Below are 18,355 nucleotides of genomic sequence, written 5' to 3'. Positions count from 1 at the left end.
GTTGACCTGGCCACTCAACACTCCAGCCTCACGCTTTCTGGTAATGTGATTAATTGTTGATTTGGTTCTTGTTTGTGGTCTGCTGTAACCCCAGCTTGGTGATGTATACGTCCAGTTCTGTCTGACTCCGAATTGTCAGAACTGACCAGGCTTTGATCGTTTCAGGGGAAGAGAAAATACTTGTCTCATCCTGAGGGGACACCCAGCAATGTCAAGGGCTTTCAGAGGGCATCTGGGGGCGAGGTCGCTTCTGACTAGTGAACCAGGGTGCGGACCGTTTTAGCGAAAGCTTGGGTCATCTCTCCTTTCTCGTCTGTATTGGCCCACAACGATTTTCAAAAGATTTTAAAGTAAATACCGAGAAGAGGTATGAGGAGTGAAATGTGGCAGAGTCACAGACGGTGGACAGGTGTGGTTTCCCAACTATCTCCCGGCCCCGAGATAGTTCATGGGATGATAATGTGATATGGGTGTGCACATCCCGTTACCCTGACATGTTTCTTAAGGTGGCGCTACGTGACACCAGGGGTTTTGACCACACAGTGTGTGAAACTTTGACTGGACGCTTTGGATTTGTAAGGTCGGACCCAAATCTACTGGCTGTACCCCTGTGGTTTATTGGATTTCGGTTCACTTCAGAGAAGTAATCTAAGAAAAAGAGATCTCAAAACATTATTTTTTCCCGTGGCCGTGCCCCTCCTTTATCTGCCTATGGCGTCTTGCACTTAAATTTAACCCGAAACTTATCGATGTGCATTGGAATTGCTTGTTTGCCTGTCTGTGTCCCTCTTCTGCAGTTAGACTGGAGGCTGCTTGTGTGCTTTATTATTTCTCCTTTGTCCTGTTTTTAAATTAAACTTATTGGGGTGACATTGGTTAATAACAGTAGCATAGATTCCAGGGGTGCATCTTTACGGTGTGATATCTGTGTCCACTATTGTCCGCTCACCACCCGAAGTCAAGTCCCCGCCCATCGCCGTGTGTCTGACCCCTTTACCGCCTTCATCCTCTCCCTGCTCCCCTGTCCTTCTGGTAAACACCATCAGATTTCTGTATATGTGATTTTCGTTTGTTTGTTTGTTCATTCGTGGCTTTTTGCTTTATATTCCACGTTACTGAAATCATACGCTGCTTGTTCTTTTCCGTCCGACTTATTTTCCTTAGCCCAGTACTCTCCAGATCTGTCTATGTTGTTACAAATGGCAATATTTCATCTTTTTATGGCTGAATGGTATTCCGTCATGTGTACACACCACATCTTCTTTATCCAGTCATCTATCAGAGGACGCTGAAGTGGCTTCCATGTCTTGGTTGTCGTGAATAATGGTGCAATGAACATAGGGGATATATATATATATATATATACATCTTTACAAATGAGTGTTTTCAAATATTTTGGCCTTGTGCATGCTGTTCACACTGGGTCCCCAGTGGCTAGCATAGACTGTGGGTGGTCAATTAATATTTGTTGGCTAAATGTGAGAAAGAACATTTTATATTATTTCCTTTATTCTACTGTTTTATATTTCTAAAATTACATATAACACAAAACAAACTATTCAAAGGAGGTTCAATTCAGCAAACATTTTGAGGTGCATGATTAGGACAGGTGCTGCGTTAAGCTTAGGACATATCAAGATAAGCAAACCCCATTTCTGCCCACCAGACTCTCACAGCTTGGTAGATGAGACTATGATGTAAACAAGCCAATTGCACAGGGTTTGAAACAGGAAATAATATAAATGTATTCAAGAAACAGAAACGACATGGTAAACAGAGTGATTACCTATCTTGGGAATGTTCTCTCCAAGGACTTTTGAGTTTATATATAATTATGGATTATTATAAAAATGCCTGGAAGATGCGCCCTTAATTGGTTGGGAGAAGGATGTTGTCACACATGTTTCTCTTGACTAGGAAGCGATTATGATATTTGTGTAGTATTTTATTCTTTTCTAGGTGTCCGATGGAACAATGTAGTAAGACTAATGCTATCACTGTCATTTAATAGGTGAGAAAGCTGAGCCAGAGAGAGGTCAGTTGTCTTGGCTACGAGCACATGGCTATTGGGAAACCGAGCCTGACTTCAGACCCCGGCTGCCCGTGGTGCCCCAGCCTCACGGAGCAGAGCGGCAGAGTGGGGGTATTCTAGCGTGGATGCACATGGGAGTTGTCCAAGCACAGCCACGTCACTGTGTGGGACTCGGGATCCTCATGACACATGAGAAGTGCTTCCTATTTGACTTTTTCTATATAATTATTTAAAAAATGTTTTTATTTTATCAGAGTAACATGCGAATGTGGGCAAATGTTTCAATAGCACAGAAGGGCTGCTCATGAAGACCGGGAACCCCTTGCCTTGTTCTTTCCCATTTTTAATCTCCTCCTCACTGGCAGCCGCTCTGAACTCTTTCAGCCAATGGTCCCAATAGTCACCTTTGAAGCACCGGCGTTTGCACACCAGCTTTTGTGGAGTTTCCTTGCGGCTGCTGCTGTGGTCCGTGCGGATGTGGCTCACTTAGTGCCAAACCTCTTCCATTTGCTCCATGTAATGATGCCGATGTTTTCAGTGGGTTATGTTTATCGTCTTACGTAACGCAGCTATCGGTTATGTCTTTTCCTTCGACTGCGGGCAGTACGTCCTGACTTTCCGCTTTGTGAGATTGTTCTGTTTTCTACAGCAAATACTTTAAAAGGCTTCATTATGTGACCAGTGCCGTTTTATCGCTTTGCACATGTTAAGACATTTAATCACGTAGCAGACCTCGAGGACAAAACCGCTGAGGCACCGCGAGGCTGTGGGTTTGCGAGGGATGGAGTTCAGAGCTGAGCCCATGGAGGTGCGGCTCTGCGTGCGGCTCTCGACCACTGTGTCATGCGTAACCTCGCTTATCCGTTTGGTGGATGTTCAGGGAGGGTCGATCCCGGGCCAGGAGCTGCAGATGCGGCACCAAGCGGGTTGAAGTTCTGGCCTTCATGGAGCTTGCACCCAGTAAAATCTGTCCCCTCTTCTCTTTCTCCAGGGTTCCTCATCTGCCCACTCACCTGACAGACGCCTGTTCTAAGCCCGACGCACCCAATGAGGACGCCGTGCCGGGCACTGGAGCGCACCGGGGGGAGCAGCTGGGGCTCCGTCTGCAGGAAGCTGACGCAGTATGTAGATTAGATTCTGTCAACGCAGCGTCGTGTGTGTGACGGTGGGGACAGTGGAGTGTGTGGGTGTGGACACGCGGGCGCGGGGCTGCCCACGTGCAGAGGCCAGGACGGGCTCCCCCCTGGGGACAGCCGTCACCCCAAGACCGAAGGGGGAGTCTGGTTATTCAGTGTGTTCCGGGCAAAGGGCGCAGGCAGCACATGACAGGCCTGCAGGTGAGAGATGCGGATTGCTATGGAAACGCGGGTGCAGCGGAGCCTCGGACGAGTGGGGTTAGCGCGGCAACCCCCGCACTGTCCGGAATCCGTGTGTAAGCGTTGGCTCCCCCAAACTGAGCTAAGCCGACAACATAAACTGTGCCAATTATGTGAACAGTTGATAAACATACGTTTGTGTGTTATATGCGTTACATACTGTCTGCTGGCAATACAGCGAGCTAAAGAAGTTGCTAAGAAAATCATAAGAGAAAATACATTTAGAGACTTTATTGAGAAGAATCTGCAAAGTTCAAACTCCCGTTCAAGGGTCCCCCGTGGTTTAGTGTGACCGAGGGAAGTGAAGGCCGGACCACGAAGGGCGTGGGCCAAGGTGAGGGTAGAAGGACAGGGTCGCTGTCCACTAGGGCTTTGTCTTCCAGGTCACGGAGCGTGCACTTCCTCTTAGAGGCCAGGCATGACCCTGGTGGGGTGCAGAGAATGAGATGGGGGCTGGGAGCCGACTGGGAGGCAGCTTTGGTTCTGGTGAATTTGGAGCGTGGCCTTTCCTCGTGGGCCTCTTCCACCCAGCCAGGGTGACTGCCTGACTCTGCGTGTGGCTCTGCTGTCCCTACTGCATGCCTCAGGCGGCCGCTCCAATCACCGATCACTTGGCTGTGGGGAGCCAGGGCTGGGATGGGGAAAAAATTGCGTTTACGGGAGTCTCTTTATAAGTTGCTGAGATTGGATTCGTGGGACCAAGGTTGGAGCCGACCTCCGAGGGGGAGGTTGGCAGAGTTGAGAAGCAGTAAACTTGGTGTCCGTGGAGACCAAGCCTTTTCTGATTCATTCGGTTTCCTGAGTATTTGTCGAGCACCTGCACAGTCTCGGGGCACAGGGCCTTGTCCACTGTCATGAGGCCCGTGATCTTGTGGTGAGAAAGTGTGGCCACCAAAGCCATTTCCACTTGGATGTTCCAAAGGGCTCGGCTCAGGGGGACCTTTCAGATGTCCCTGCCAAGGTGACACCTCTCTCATGCACCCATTCAGCTCCTGAGCTCACCTCTATTATTGCTCATATCACCCTGAAATACCAATTTATGTATTTATGTCTTCGGGGTTGGGACTGCATTTGGTCTCTGCTGGCCTAGAATCTGCATAGTGCCCGGGACAGCGCTGGCCGCCAGCACTTCTCTGTGGGATACATGCTGCATTTTCTGCATCTCCCTGCTAGCAGTTATCACAAAAAGCTGTCGGAACGCAGAGGAGAGAATACCTAAACCCGCTCCGTGACAGTTAGGACAAGCTGTGCAGAGGTGGGGTGACACTTGGGTCTTTAAACCTGGGGAGGCATTTGCCCGGAAGAGAAGCTGGGGTAGCTGCTCTGGCCAGAGGGGGCCACATGAGGGAAGCAGAGACAGAGAGGTCGGGACGTGCTCAGGGTGACTGCCCGCTTCCTGCAGGCCGGGTGCAGGGCTGGGCGCAGGGCTGGCCACAGCGTGGGATGCAGGGCCGGGCACAGGGCCAGGCGCAGCGTGGGATGCAGGGCCAGGCGCAGGGCTGGGGATCGCAGCGGACAGGAAGCTGAGGTTGGAGCAAGACGGCCCTGCATGCCAGGACAAAGGTGGGAGGCCCACGGAGGGTCCCAGGCGCGACACAGTCCGGTCCGAGGTTTAGAACCCGGGGTCGGATGCGTGCAGAAGATGGTTGAGGGGGCAGTAAGGTGACCACTGCCTCTGTCCAGGGTGGAGGACATGGTGGCCTGAATTAGGTGGCCATGGGAATAGAGCGAGGGGCCCCGAGATGGGATCGCGTGGCCTGGCTGGCGGCAGGACGTGGGGTGTGGGCCCTGGAGGAATCGAGACCACCCTTGGGTGACGCACGTGAGAAACAGCGTGACCGACTGGTAAGATTTTAGCCTCACGTCTGGTGTGGCTGCTCGCAGACCCTCAGGGAAGGAGCACCCGGAGGAGGAGATGAGCAGGAGGGGCCTGGAGAAGCAAAGCGCTGGTTATCAGCCTCGGTACCCAAGAAATTCAGACTAAAGCCCAAGCTGCAGTCTTACTCCCTTTTGACAGACGATCTTTTCACAGGGATGAAGCAAAAATAAGACTGGATATCTGCGAAACACTCATGCCCCTTGGGGGGAGGGGGAAGTAAGATATAAATGGATACAGTATCCACTGAGTGAGTCACCCGTGTTATTTTAAGAGGGATTTGTCACTTGGCAGTGGGAGGCAGAGGAGTGGAGCGAGGGATGCATCTGTGATGAGAGAAGAGGAGAAGCGAGGTGGAGGAGGTTTGGGGTGAGATCAGGAGTGGCCGGGCGCGGCCCCAGGTGGCGGCCGGTGAGGGCAGGAGGGGCCGGGGGGCCTCTTCTTGCTGTGGGAGGAGCAAGTGAGACTCCGGCTGGACCGCTGAGGGCGCCAGCCAGCGATGTGACCCGGAGTTATTATTTTGGGGGCTGAGAGGGAAAAGAAGGAAGGAACAGGTGAAAACAGAGTCTCTTGACGTCGAGATGAGTTTGGATGTGAATAAGTATTTTATTTTTTTCTCGATTACGTTTTGTGTGTACAACTTTTGAGCAAGAACCATTCTAAGAGGCTGGCTGTCGCCCGGCTGCATTAATAAGTCACACAGATTGCAATGCGGATGCACGATGTGTCCTGCCCCGGGGCACGTTGGGGATTGTGAGGACCCGGTGTCATCCACCTTCCGTACTCCCGCCCTCTGAATCGTGGTGTTAAGTTGGATTCGTGTAAGTGCCGGGCACTTTCGGTGTTTCCGAAACGCATTTATTTCAGGTTCTGGAATAAAGGGGTCAAATTCCTTAAAGTGGGAGCAGACGTGAGGAGGACGGGATGTGGCGGCTGCACCTCGTGCACCACACAGACCTTGCTGACGTGCGCCTCGAGGAAATCCCAGTGGTGGTTGTGGCCACCGGCTCCGGTTGGGGGGCCCTGAGCGAGCCCTCACGCACACACACAGAGCAACGGAAAAACGTCGTTTTCCCTCAGGGTTACCCGTGTTGGAGGTTCGTTGGTGTGCGCTCTCTGTCCGTGGCTCCGAACTTGCGTTTTCCCCGTGCGCAGTCGCGTGACGTGAGACCCACACGTGAGGCTTCAGGTTCTGCCCTCACGGTCATGGGTCCCCCAGGCGTCGTCAGCGCTTTGGTTCTAAAGCAGCACCGGCTGGCGCAGCCCCCCCGAGCCCCGTGTGGGGCCCCGTCTCCTGCACGCGCGTCCGAGCGTCCCCGCGGGGTCCCTCCGGCCACCGCCAGGCCCCGTCCGCGTCCACGTCCACCGTGGCTTCTGTCGCTGCGGGGGCCCTGCTGCCCTTTGCGGTGTGCTCTGAGCCGAGTCCTGTCAGTCACCTCGCGGTGTAGGCGGCTCACCTGGGCCCAGGCTGCCATTTGGCTATGAGCATGAGCGCGCCCTCGGCGCCCTCTCCCCCGCCCCCCGTGGTCAGGAGAGGGGAGGGTCCCACAGGAGGATGGTCGGGGTCTCTGACTTAGGCCACATCCAAGCGCCAGGTCTTGTCGCGAATGCGGACGCCCCCACATCCGGAGAGTCTCGTCGTCACGGCCGGGTCCTTTTCACCTTCACACCTGTCCCGTGTTCCCGCAACCTCACTGTCGCCTGACGTCAGCGACGGCGTCTTCCCACGGCTCCTGAAGCACCAGGGTCCTTTAGCTACGCCCACGTGTACCTCGGTGCCGGTGCGGGATTCCGTCGAAGTTTTTCTTTCTTCCTCCGTAGCCGAAAGTCGGCGTGTCTGCATTAACGGTTTTATCTCCACCGGCGCACAGCCCAGTGACTCGGGTGACAGATGCGTCTGCCGTACGCTGACCCCATCTCAAGCACAGTGGAGAGGAAATTAAATAAAAATTCCCACTGACACAGTATTTCTTCTCAAGATGTCGATCGATGGGGAGACATGAGACATGGAAGCGATGAGTAGATAAGCTTGACTATCGTCTCTTTGTAACAAGCACGGTCCGGCGTGTTTCACGTCGACAGATTGCTGCTTGCTAGGTCCGGGTTTTAGAAAGAAAAACAAGACATGATCATAGGGTCACGTTTGCTATGTCTGCTCGGAATGGCTTAGCAGGTGGGCGTGTTGTTTGGATAGAGATGTGAACACAGAAATACAAGAAACGATTGTTTTTAAAATAAAATACTCATTTATTCAAGGAGGTGCCCCAGGAGAAAGGAAATGGATGGGGTAAGGCAGCTTCAGGCGGCCTGCAGGTGGCTGTAACCTCCCCAGCCTGCAGATGGGAACGCAGGGCGGACGCGGGGCGTCCGTCGTCGTCTGAGGAGCATCTCTGTGCAGGGCGCTGTTTACAGAGCTGGGTTCAAGTCCCAGGGGCCCTGCTAGGTCTTGCACAGAGGACCACCCGTGGGACAGTGGCGACTCAGCTGTGACTGGCCTCTGTCGCCACCTGCATGCCTCTTAACCACGCCCCATTTCTGCTCTCCAGCAGCTCAGGTGAGCTCACCTCGCAAAGATGCTCCTCCCCGCCCTTCCGCTCCCGGCCCGTCGCTGCGCTTCCGGGCGGTGCACACCAGGGGGCAGCACGTCCCCACCGCCCCCGCGCGGCCCACCTGGTGGGCGGCCGTCCCCACGCGTCTGCGCATGCTCCCGGGCCCTGGCCCGCAGGACGGTCGCGCGTCCCCGCTGTCGGTGCTGCCCCCGAATGGGACCGAGTCCCGCACGTCCTTCCTGAGAGCCGGACGGGTCCCGAGGACCGACCCAGGGGCCAGGGTTGGATTGGAGCCAGACACCTGATGGCCTGCTCCACCGCCCGCCCACCTCTGTCCCTCGGTGTTCCAGCCAGACTTCCCTCTCAGGGGCCCTTTCCTCGGTGACCACCATCCAGTTAACCGCCAACTCTGATGCCTCACCAAACGCGTTATTTACTGTCTGGAGCCCTCTGTTCAGACACTGTCTCCGGGCCCAGGGCCAGGGCAAAAATGCTGGACATCGCTCTTGGCCCACATTCTTTTCTTCGGGTAGAGTCCTAAAAAATGGAGTGACTGTGTAACATAAGAAATGCTTTTAAGGTTGCGATGCAGGTTGGAACATTGCTTCCTCGAAGTCCCGATTTGTACTTGGACCAGCCCGTGTTTTATCTATCTATCTATCTATCTATCTATCATCTATCTATCTATCTATCTATCTGTCTATCTGTCTATCTGTCTATCGTCTATCCATCCATCCACCCATCTCTACCTAATCCATCATCTGTGCAGATATTTTCCTTGTTATATATGTGAAATACATATCACATGTACATATGTGCATGTATGTATTTATGTGTGTATATATATTTCCCTCAGGCTGCTTTACTTAGCATTTTAAAGTGAATTGTGATCCAGTCCTCGCCCTCATATACGTCCTTGGGATTCCAAGACACCAAACCTTCCGAAAATGGAAGGGAAGTAGGTAGCACCCCGACATTTCTGAGGCGGTGGCGATGGCGTCAGTTGTAACTGTTGATCGAATGCGAGGGATCCTTCCAGAGGCCATGGGAGTGTCTCACTAAGGAGCAGGTGAGATCCAAACACCAGCAGTTTAAACCAGACAGACGGTTTTTCTCCTTCTCAAATCAACAGACTCGGACGTTAAGCAGGCCACGGCTGGTATGGGCTCCGCTGAACCCAGGTGCGTTCCATTTTCCATTCCCAAGTCTGCATCTACGTTCCATCCTGTGGGAAGGAGAAAAGGGACGAGAAGCCATGCCTCTTCTTTCCAGAAGACACTGTGCGAAAGTTGCCCATGGCACTTCCCTTACAGCTTAGTGCCCCGAAGGTAGTCATAGAGCCAAATTCAGCTGCACGGGATGGTGGGAAATCCAGTCTTTATTCCACGTGATCACTTTCCAGCTAAGAACCAGAAGAGTTATGAAAAAGACAGATACTGAGGAACAAGGAGACGTCCCTGTCACAGCGGTGTATGAGGCACGGCATTTGTTCTGAAATGACTCACCACCCACTTATTTTCTGGACTGCCCGTGTCCTTCTTTTACACAGAAAACACAATGCTTTGGTTAATAGCCTATTGTTTTCCCCTCTTTTAACCATAGTCTGCTTTTCCCTGGACATAGATTGCAGTTTTCAGAGACCCTTCAGTTCCATTTCTTCCTTCAGATGCCTCTGGTTTTCTATGCTTGGCTCCCTTTCTTAGCCCAGCCTCCCTGTCTGGCCATTAACAGATCTGAGAATTAACAGTCAAATGCAGCAGGTGAGTCGTTAGCCTGGAAGTTTGCTTCATATCCTTTTCTTGACAAAAGAAAAATGCAAATGTACAGAAATGTCAGGAAGCAAAGAAAGAAACAAAGAGAGAAGAGAAAGACAGCAGGTCTCTGATGCAGTGGATATGGCCTCCGCCATCCACGTTAAAAACCTCATGTGGACAGGGCAAGGGGATTTCATGGGAAGACAGACATCAGTAGCCCCAGGGCGACCACACAGACAGTTGGGTCGTGGTTCGGTATGCATTTTGTACAGCTCATCAGGCACACAGGGATTACGGTGATATAATTTTATAGTAAAGACCGTGATAGTTTTATGGATCAGTGACCTTGAGCGAAGAACAGGCGTTGCCTTGAACGGTGGATCCCAGAGGTCTGAGTCTGATCATCATCCCTATCCACCTGGCACATGGTCTTTCTGCTGCTCGATTGGTCAGCCCAGACTTCTCTGTTTAATTGTACCCGTCTTTATTTCCAGCTTTCTCAGCCCTCTCCTGAGCCACGTGTACGTGCAGTGTGCTCTGCTCACGAAATACTGCCTACCTGAAGCAGTTCGTGTGCAGTGGGCACAACGATGATGAGCTTGGAACAGGCTGCAGACAGTCCCTCAGACGTCCTACTCAGGGCTCAGTTGCTGATCTTTCAGGGATTCAAACCCTAGAAATTCTTCCAAGGTCAGCTCATCTTCAGGGGTCCCCACCCTGAGTTGCGGCCACAAGGCGCTTTGCCTCCGGTCATGACTAGCTTGCACCTTGCCCACCTGTAACTTTGGGGGTCTGACCATTTGACTGAACTATTGTGAAAAGTGTGTCAATTCAGTCAACACACCTGGGAAGAGAAAAAATGTACCCTTCCAGAGTCCAAGGAGCTCTAGCCAAGAACGTGCAGAGTCCCCAGAAGAAGATGCACAGGAATTCAAGTGGAGAGGGTGTGACGATTCCCAAAGCTGGGGCAGGAAGTGGGTTAGTGGGGGACGCTAGGGCTTCAGGCGTCCTGGGGGAATCCTCCATCAGGGTGTAATGTTTCAGCGTCATCGGAAGAAGCCCACGTCACCTCCTTTCATCCCCACCACTACAGAGGGGCGCGGCTGGGAACCGGCTGCCCCATTTTACAGTTGGGGGAAGGTTAAGTGCTTGTCTAAGGTCGTACAGTCTGAGGGACTAAGATGAAAATAGAACTCAGGTGGCTGACCTCTTGGCCAGGGTGCTTTCCATGCTGCTGTAACTGCTGGCTTCCGAGAGACCAGCATCCACTGGCCAGAGAGCGCCGTGCAGAAGACGCTGTTACTATTCCGGGTGTCCCTCGGGGAGGGCCATTCGGGGCTGGGGGCGGGATGCCATCCTGGCATCTTTTATTATGGCTCATTCCTGGCGTAAATGAGGCACAGCCGAGGATGAAATGTCCCGGACGTTATTAGCCCACTGGTTTCGCGACCCCTTGCCCCAGAGTTCTGTCCTGTTTCAATCCCCAGTTGAGTTCCCTCTTACACACTTCTGAAATGTTCACCGTCCCTGCCAGGCTTCACGGGGCGGATACCCTCTCCTCTGCTTTGGAGAGGAAAAAGATTCCTTTCGGTCTAGAGCTCGAGTCGCCAGGAAAAGTCGCTTTGCCGTCTCTGCCGGTGCCTTGGGTGGCCACCTTGTCCCCGCCTGCCCGGAGCTTTCCCAGCTGGAACAAACCGGAACAAACCGGGTGGCGGGGCTTCAGGCCGTGGCCTCTCGCCTGCACCTGGTCCCCTGCATCCACACCCCTTTCATGCTTACGCGTAGGACTAGTTTTCGCCAAGTCAGCCCTGACACCCCAGCAGGCTTCTGAATAGTCAATCGGAGCTGGAGGCAGAGGGAGATGGGTTCTCGGGCTCAGGGACAGTGGTGTTTGAAGGAGTTCCCTCTTCCTGCCTCTTTTGGGGGGACGAGTCGAACCCCGCAAAATGCTTCGTCTTCACTAGGAAGGCATGTGGTTGTACCCACAGCCAACAGAAGCACATGGATTGTACGGCCCGGGTAGAGGTGAAGGGCAGGTTTTCTGGAGCCGGGGCTCCGTGTGAGACTAGAGAGGCCCCTAGGAGTGGAAGAGGGGGGCCGTGGCTGGTGGGACCTTGGAGGAGACATCGGTGCCACCTGCTCTTGCCAGCAGAGACGTAGGCCTGCCCCACTGCTCCAAGGAAGGGTCCTCATGTCTTGGGGTGAGATCTCAGGAAAAGGGGTGGGGAGCAGCTACCTACGCGTCAGCCCAGGAGGCAGTGAAGGTCCAGCACAAGCCAGTCCGCCCTTCATTCCTCTTGGCAAAGTAGATGTGATGACGTCGGGGGCTTTACCCCCACACCCCGCACCCCCACCCCCAGCAGGTGAGAGGAGGTAGCCCCGTGTGAGCAGGGGGGCTGAGACACTCGCTCAGAGGCCCCTCCCCAGGCCCCTGTCCCTTGGGAAGCTCCATCCAGGGTGGGGACAGCGCCTTTCCGACCGTCCCAGGGCACAGGCGTGGTTTCAGGCCGTGAGTGCCTCTCGGCATCTCAGCGTTCACGGTTTTCCCGGGAGCTCGGGCGGGGAGAAGCCGCTGCGCTGCGTGCGCGGGGCGGATGTGAGCCGCAGCGCAGAGCAGGGGGGCGCGCGGGCGTCGCAGTGCGCAGTGCGGCTCGCAGCTCGCCGGGTGCGGACTGCGCTGCTGCGGGGAGCCCGCGGGGGGCGGGGTGTCAGAGCAGGGAGGGGGCTCACTTCCACCGCCGGGGCGCAGAGCCCTAGTCGGACAGCTGACAGCGCTCCTGGGGTCGGGGTGGGGACGCTGGGGAAAGCTGCCTTAGTGGGGCTCCTGTGTGACGGGGGTGGGGGGGGCGGGGAGACGGGAGAATGCGAGATTTCTCCCCTCAGCGCCTCTCCCCGACGCTCCCCCCCACCACCCCCGGATTTCTTTCATCCTTCATCCTTATAACCTCAGCCGGACTCTGCCTCATCTTTCTCTCTTCTAAGCCAGGCCCACCGCTGCCTAGCCAGCACCAGATGCCTCTGCTGGAGCGGTTGTGTTTCGGGATGCTCGCAGGCATCTCAGTTGAGCAGGCGCCTCCATGTTGCCCTAATCAGGTTGTTGCAACCCCAATATCTATTCGGGCTAATTCTGCTCAAGGAACCAGGCTGGGCCCTAGCCCTGCTCTCTGGGTCTTGCAGGATTACTATCCCCCAACTATCGGAATACGGTCAGGGGCCAGCAGAAACGCTAGGACTGAGTGTGGTTCTTGGACAAGTCCCTGGGAACTCTGCTGAGTTTGCCCTTAGTCCCCAGCCGGGGGTCGGCTGTGTTTCTCCAAGCATAGTTTGGGAGCCCCCCCCCTCAAGTTTCAGTCACTTTGAGTGTTGTCCCCAAACTGCTGAGCATAAAGACTTTTAAACAATCATTGGCCAAGCTCTTCCTCGCCCCCTGTTTTTAGGAGGTGAGACCAGCTAGTTTCTCGAGGCACAGCTGGGAGAAAGGGGTGACGGAGCAGGCCTCGGCGTGTGATCCTGGGTGTAGGGCTGAGCCGGCCCGGTGCCTCCCTGACTCCCTCTGGTTTGGGGGAACCGGGGAGATGTGAAGGACAACAGTGGAACCCATCAAACAAAGTGTGTTCGTGGGCAGGCGAGGAGATGGTCCTCTTCCTCTCTTCCTTCCTGGGACCAGATAATTAGGTCTAATTAATGGGCTGTGAACACAGAGGTAGCTCAGAGCTTGTTTTCAGTTGTTATCACCAAAGACGACAATGGAAATGCAGATGAGCCCTCTCTGTCTTCTGAAGGAGAGGGACAGGATTCTTAGGTGGGTGTTTGCTGTGACTTCTCTGTCCACAGGCTGGGGGCAGGGAGGGAGGATGGAGGGCCAGGAGACTCACCCTGTCCTGAACTGACGCCACCCTGTGTTGACTGCCCGCTTTCTACCAGGCGGGGCCACATGCCGCTCTAAGGCTCTCCCCTCACTCTGCCGGAGGGCGGCGGGGGAACTGTCCTCCCTCCCTTCACCCGGGCATGGAGGAGCAGCTAAGTGGCTTCCCTGAAGCGTGCCACACCACGCCACAGGGGTTTTTAGCCAGAAAGGGCACTTCAGGCCGTTGCAGCTTGGCAGCGTCAGGGACCTGACCTTCGATCTAAATAATCACAGCCTCCTCGTCGAAGGAGGCGAAGCAGACGTGGCCAGCACGGGGCGGACCCGGTGGGAGTCCCCAGGAGTAAGCACCACACAGGCGGATGCCCCTGAGCTCCTTTTTTTTTTTTTTTTTTTAATGGAAAAATGTCTCTCAGCAAACCCTCCTACCGAAATCGATGGCAGGCAGCAGTGGCGGCCCGGGCCTCGTTCGGGGCTGTTTCCAGCCCGTCCCGGGAGAGCCCCCGGGCCCCCTCCCTCGCCCATGCTGCTAAAGTTAGCTCTTCCAGCATGTGCATGGGCTATATTTAGTGCCAAAAACTCAGAGCTCGGAGGACGATTCATCAAGCCATCAGTCATCTCTCCATCCAAGTGACATACAGAGAAAAATCCTTGAAAAGGCTCGCCCACACCCCACCCGGGGTGGAATGGGGAATTCACTGGGCCAGAGGGGTTTCCTTTTTGCCCGGGGTGTGTGAGGAGTGCCCGAGGTGCCAGGCACAGAGCCAGAGGGCGGGCCGAGCAGGGGAGGGAGCAGGGCTCAGAGCTGCCCGCAGGCCCTGCCGTGGCCTTCCCTTCCCCACTGAAATTGCAGGCAGCTGGGTGTGGGTTTGAGGCCTCCCTTAGAGGTCACTTCCTGCTGGGAACTTGCCTTGAGACCCCTCAGAGCAGATGAGAAGCCCGCTCCCTGCACGCAGGATTCCCTCTGTCCCCCCTCAGACTGTAAAGTACAAGTCAGTTATGGGGGGATTGTTAACATGCATTTCCCCTCTGGCATATCTGGGGCCTCAGGTCCTGCATGTCCAGCAAGCTCCCAGGGCAGGACTCTAGCCAGGCAGCAGGGGGTCCACTCAGGGGCAGAGGCCAGAGGCCACCGGGCTGGTGGCTCACCCAGACATTGCCTGGGGACTGAGCTTGTAAACTCACAGTGAAGGCTGGGAAGGGCGTTGGGGAGGGGGCAGTCAGGTCACCCTCCCCACATGATTGTAGGCCAATGAAGAGTGAGGGAGAGACCCTTGTGGTGGGAGGAAGGCGCGTGTCCACGGCTTTGGGTCGGAGCTGGAGCTGCCCGCCCTCTGTTGCCGGGAGCCTGGACGTGACCAGCAGGGGCATCTCAGTGGGGGCTGGTGTGACCAGCCTGGGGCCGTGTGCCTTCAGGCGGTGAGTGGAGGGGTAGTGGGAGTGACCAAGGAAAGTGACAAAGAGCAGCCAGCGAACTCGAACTCGGAAGCAAGAGAGCTGTTCCAGAAGCAGAGACCCGGGAGGGGCACCGTGCCCCTCGGGATGCAGCGCAGCTGTCAGGTCAAGCAGGGCAAGTCGTGCGGCTCGACCCGGATTAGGCCGCGTGTGCATGTGTGTGTGTGTGTGTGTGTGTGTGTGTGTGCATATGTATGTGTGTGCATGCATGTATGTGTGTGCATGTGTGTGCGCGCACGTGCATGTCTGCGTGTGTCGGGGGAAGCAGTATGGCGGGGCAGGGGTCCGAGAGCTCGGCTAGGCCAGGGCAGTGGGCAGGAGAGTCTGACTGGAGTGGGCTTGGAGGGGACGGGAGGAGAGGGAGCGGAGGCCGTGGGGGCAGCCGGCAGAGCGGGGAAGAAAGGAGCATGTAGAAGGAGATGAACAGCAGTGCGTTTACGCAGGTGGGAGCAGAGGCCGTGGGCGTGCCGGGGGGGGGTCACGGGGCCCTTGTCCGGGATCTCCTCCAGCCAGGCCGCAGACTGGCGTAGCGGTTGACCTGGCCACACGTAGGAAGAGCTGCCCGCAGTGGGTTGGTGGGCGGGGCACGAGCAAGCTCTTCTCTGACTGTTTCTAAATCTGCAGGAGGTCAGAAGTGGCGGCAGCTGGCCGGAGAGGAGCTGGAGTTCGCAGGTGGGAGGAAAGGGTGTGAGATTCTCGTCTAGGAGAGAGGGTGGTTGAGGGAGCGAGGGGGAAGGGACAGGACCTGTGGGCGCCACAGAGGGCCCTGGGGGGCCTGGCGGCTGTCCATCCACGGGGAGCGATGCACTGCGTGGCCGCGTGTTCTCTGCAGCCGGCGGAGGAGCCGGGAGGAGCGGCTGCCGCAGCAGCTCTCTTCTCGTTACCAGTTTTCTCTCTCTTGCCACACAAGAGGCTCTCAGCAGTTTGTTCCCAACTCCGAGGTGACTCCCGGGTGACAGCCGGGGGCCGACAAGGGACAGTGACCCCTCTGGAGCCTTGTTTTTCCTGCTGGTCAGCTGTCAGCCAACCTCCGGCAGGCCAGCCTTTGCGCGGGTTGGTATCTCAAGCATCCAGATGTGCTCTGAGCCAGCCTGGCCACAATTCTGCGCGGCCCACGCCTGTGCCCTTCACGCCAGAGGGGACCCCTGGAGTCCTGAGTCGGCAGCACCTGTTCCGAATTGCAGTGGAATTCATTTGCCCGGGGATGTTCATAGACCAGATTCAGGGGGGAAAGATTCGGAGCTTTTGTTGAAGGGAAGAGGGGTGTCAGGGAAGCAGGCGCCTGGGGAAGGAGTAGAGTTTGGATAGGATTTAAATAAAATAAGCTCCAGATAAAATGCCTCCTCCTGCCCCTCCCTCCAAAAAAAAAAGAAATGCTCCACAAAAACAGATGGGACAGGAGGTTAGCCTGCTACCTAAGCATGAGGGTCTGCACGCCCCTGTCTGTGCTGGGGAAGCGGACAGTAACGACTTCACACAGGAGCTCAGCGTGAACGTCCAGGAGCATCTGGCAGGCGGGAGAGCTCAGTGCACATGAGCAAAGGAAGCGCTAACTGATACGTTGTTATTGCTTTATCATCGTGCCTTGGCCACGGCTCGCTTGCTTCTTGTGTCGGTGGTTTTTCTCCTATTTAAATAAGCAATGAATGTTAATAGGTGTGTTAATGTGGTTCCTACACAAGAACGGCGTCCATGCCTGTGAAACACGTCACAAACGCGACAGGAAGCTGTTGCTGGGTAGTGGGAAGACGTGGGGTCTTGAGCCGGAGACCCCTTGGCCAGCCTGGGCACTTGGTCAAGCTACTCACTTTCCAAGAGCCTTGCTTTTCCGATGCGTGAAACAGAGAACATAACATCCGCCCTCGAGGTTGCCGTCGGGGTTAAACACATCAATGTGCGTAACGTAACGGGGACAGTGTCGGGTGCGTAGTGTGGACCCGCGATTCGGAGGCTTCAGCAGGGTCCCCGGGCGGGAAGAGTCTTCCTCTCCTTCCGCCCTACAGAGACCCTTCTCGCCTCTCTGGGACCAACGCGATGCGGCTTCTGCAAGACCCTCTCCGGTCCTCCTTGGGCTCCTGCTCCACTTCGTCGATGCTTCTGATGTGTCTTTCCTCCCTTCTCCCTAAGTTGTCTTGGGGATCTTTGTCCTGGCGTGTTTTTTTTTTTTTTAGATAGATTTATGATTTTTTTTTTTTTTTTACATATTTCTGAGTCTCCTTACCATTTAACAAAAAAGTTAGGAAGTAGTCGGCCTCTAATAAGCGTTTATAGAATTGGCAGAATTCATGAGGGCAGGTAAGCGCCCAGTAAAGGCGGCTGAACAGGGATAAGGCAGCACGTTGTAAAAATGTACACTCGAAGCTGTGAGGACAAGCGTTAGTCATCAGATCTCCGGTGACGGAAAGAGACTTGGAATCGGGCAGCAAAGAGACTCTGAAAGGGAAGGTCGGCCAAAGGAGGTTCGTCACTTAATCTACTGCTGGCCCCGTCTCGTTGCCATCCAGGAAGAGAGGGAACGGAAGCCGTGACATGTGGCTGTGTGGCAGAATCGAGAGGGAGGGAGAGTCAGGCCCCGTGCTCATCGCATAATAGCTCCGTGGCCCTTGCGAGTTCCTTAATCTCAGCAATTTTCAGCTTCCCGAGGATGGTCGAGGGGACGAGAGATGATGTCACCTACCTGTGTTCACGAGCTGGTACCTTTGTCATCGAGGACTCGACTACCTGGCGCCTGACTTTTTTTTTTTTTTTTTTCAAATTAGAAAATAATGAAAACTAACCCTGAGTAAAATCCCTTTCGAGCAAGATGTCCTGACTGCCCTCTGTGCATGGGGCAAAGCCTCGGGAGACGGACAGTCGGCATCTTCCTAGCCCGGGTTGACTTCTGTTCCCTGATCTCAGCCTAGCAAAATTCTTGAATTGTTCTGAGGGACACTTAGCTGGGCGAGGGTTGGGAAGACGGCAGTGCCTGCTTGTTCCTGGTAGGGAGAAAATCGCTCGGGGGCATGTATCCCACCGACGGTGGATTGGTGCGGTCAATGTCCTACATGAAGGACACTTCCCGTCACGGTGACTCACCCTGTGTGACTCTCCGGGCACTTCCTGCAGGGGAAGTGTGGGGTGAGATGCACACAAGTGGCCAGAGAAGAGGAGAAGGGCTGGGCGCGAGGTGAGCGGTGTAAAATGGGGAGGCAGCGCCTGCTTTAGCTCTGAGAAATGAGAGCCGTGCAAATCCCTGTTGGGCTAGAATGAACGTAGAGCGGGCGAGGGGGGATTGGAGAGGGAGTTAGAAAAGGCGACAGGAAGGAGTCAGTGGAGAAGGAGGGAGCAGGAAGGAGAAAGGACAAAGCGGCCTGGGGTTGGGCCGCGGCGTGGACGCGCTTCACGGCCGTCGGCCACCTGCGCGCCCCGCCCGCCTGCAGGGCACATCGGTGCTGCCCTCCGCTCACTG

This window comes from Rousettus aegyptiacus, unplaced genomic scaffold (assembly GCF_014176215.1).
Source record: "Rousettus aegyptiacus isolate mRouAeg1 unplaced genomic scaffold, mRouAeg1.p scaffold_m13_p_17, whole genome shotgun sequence".
Classification (NCBI taxonomy): Eukaryota; Metazoa; Chordata; class Mammalia; order Chiroptera; family Pteropodidae; genus Rousettus; species Rousettus aegyptiacus.
This window is presented reverse-complemented; position numbering follows the sequence as displayed.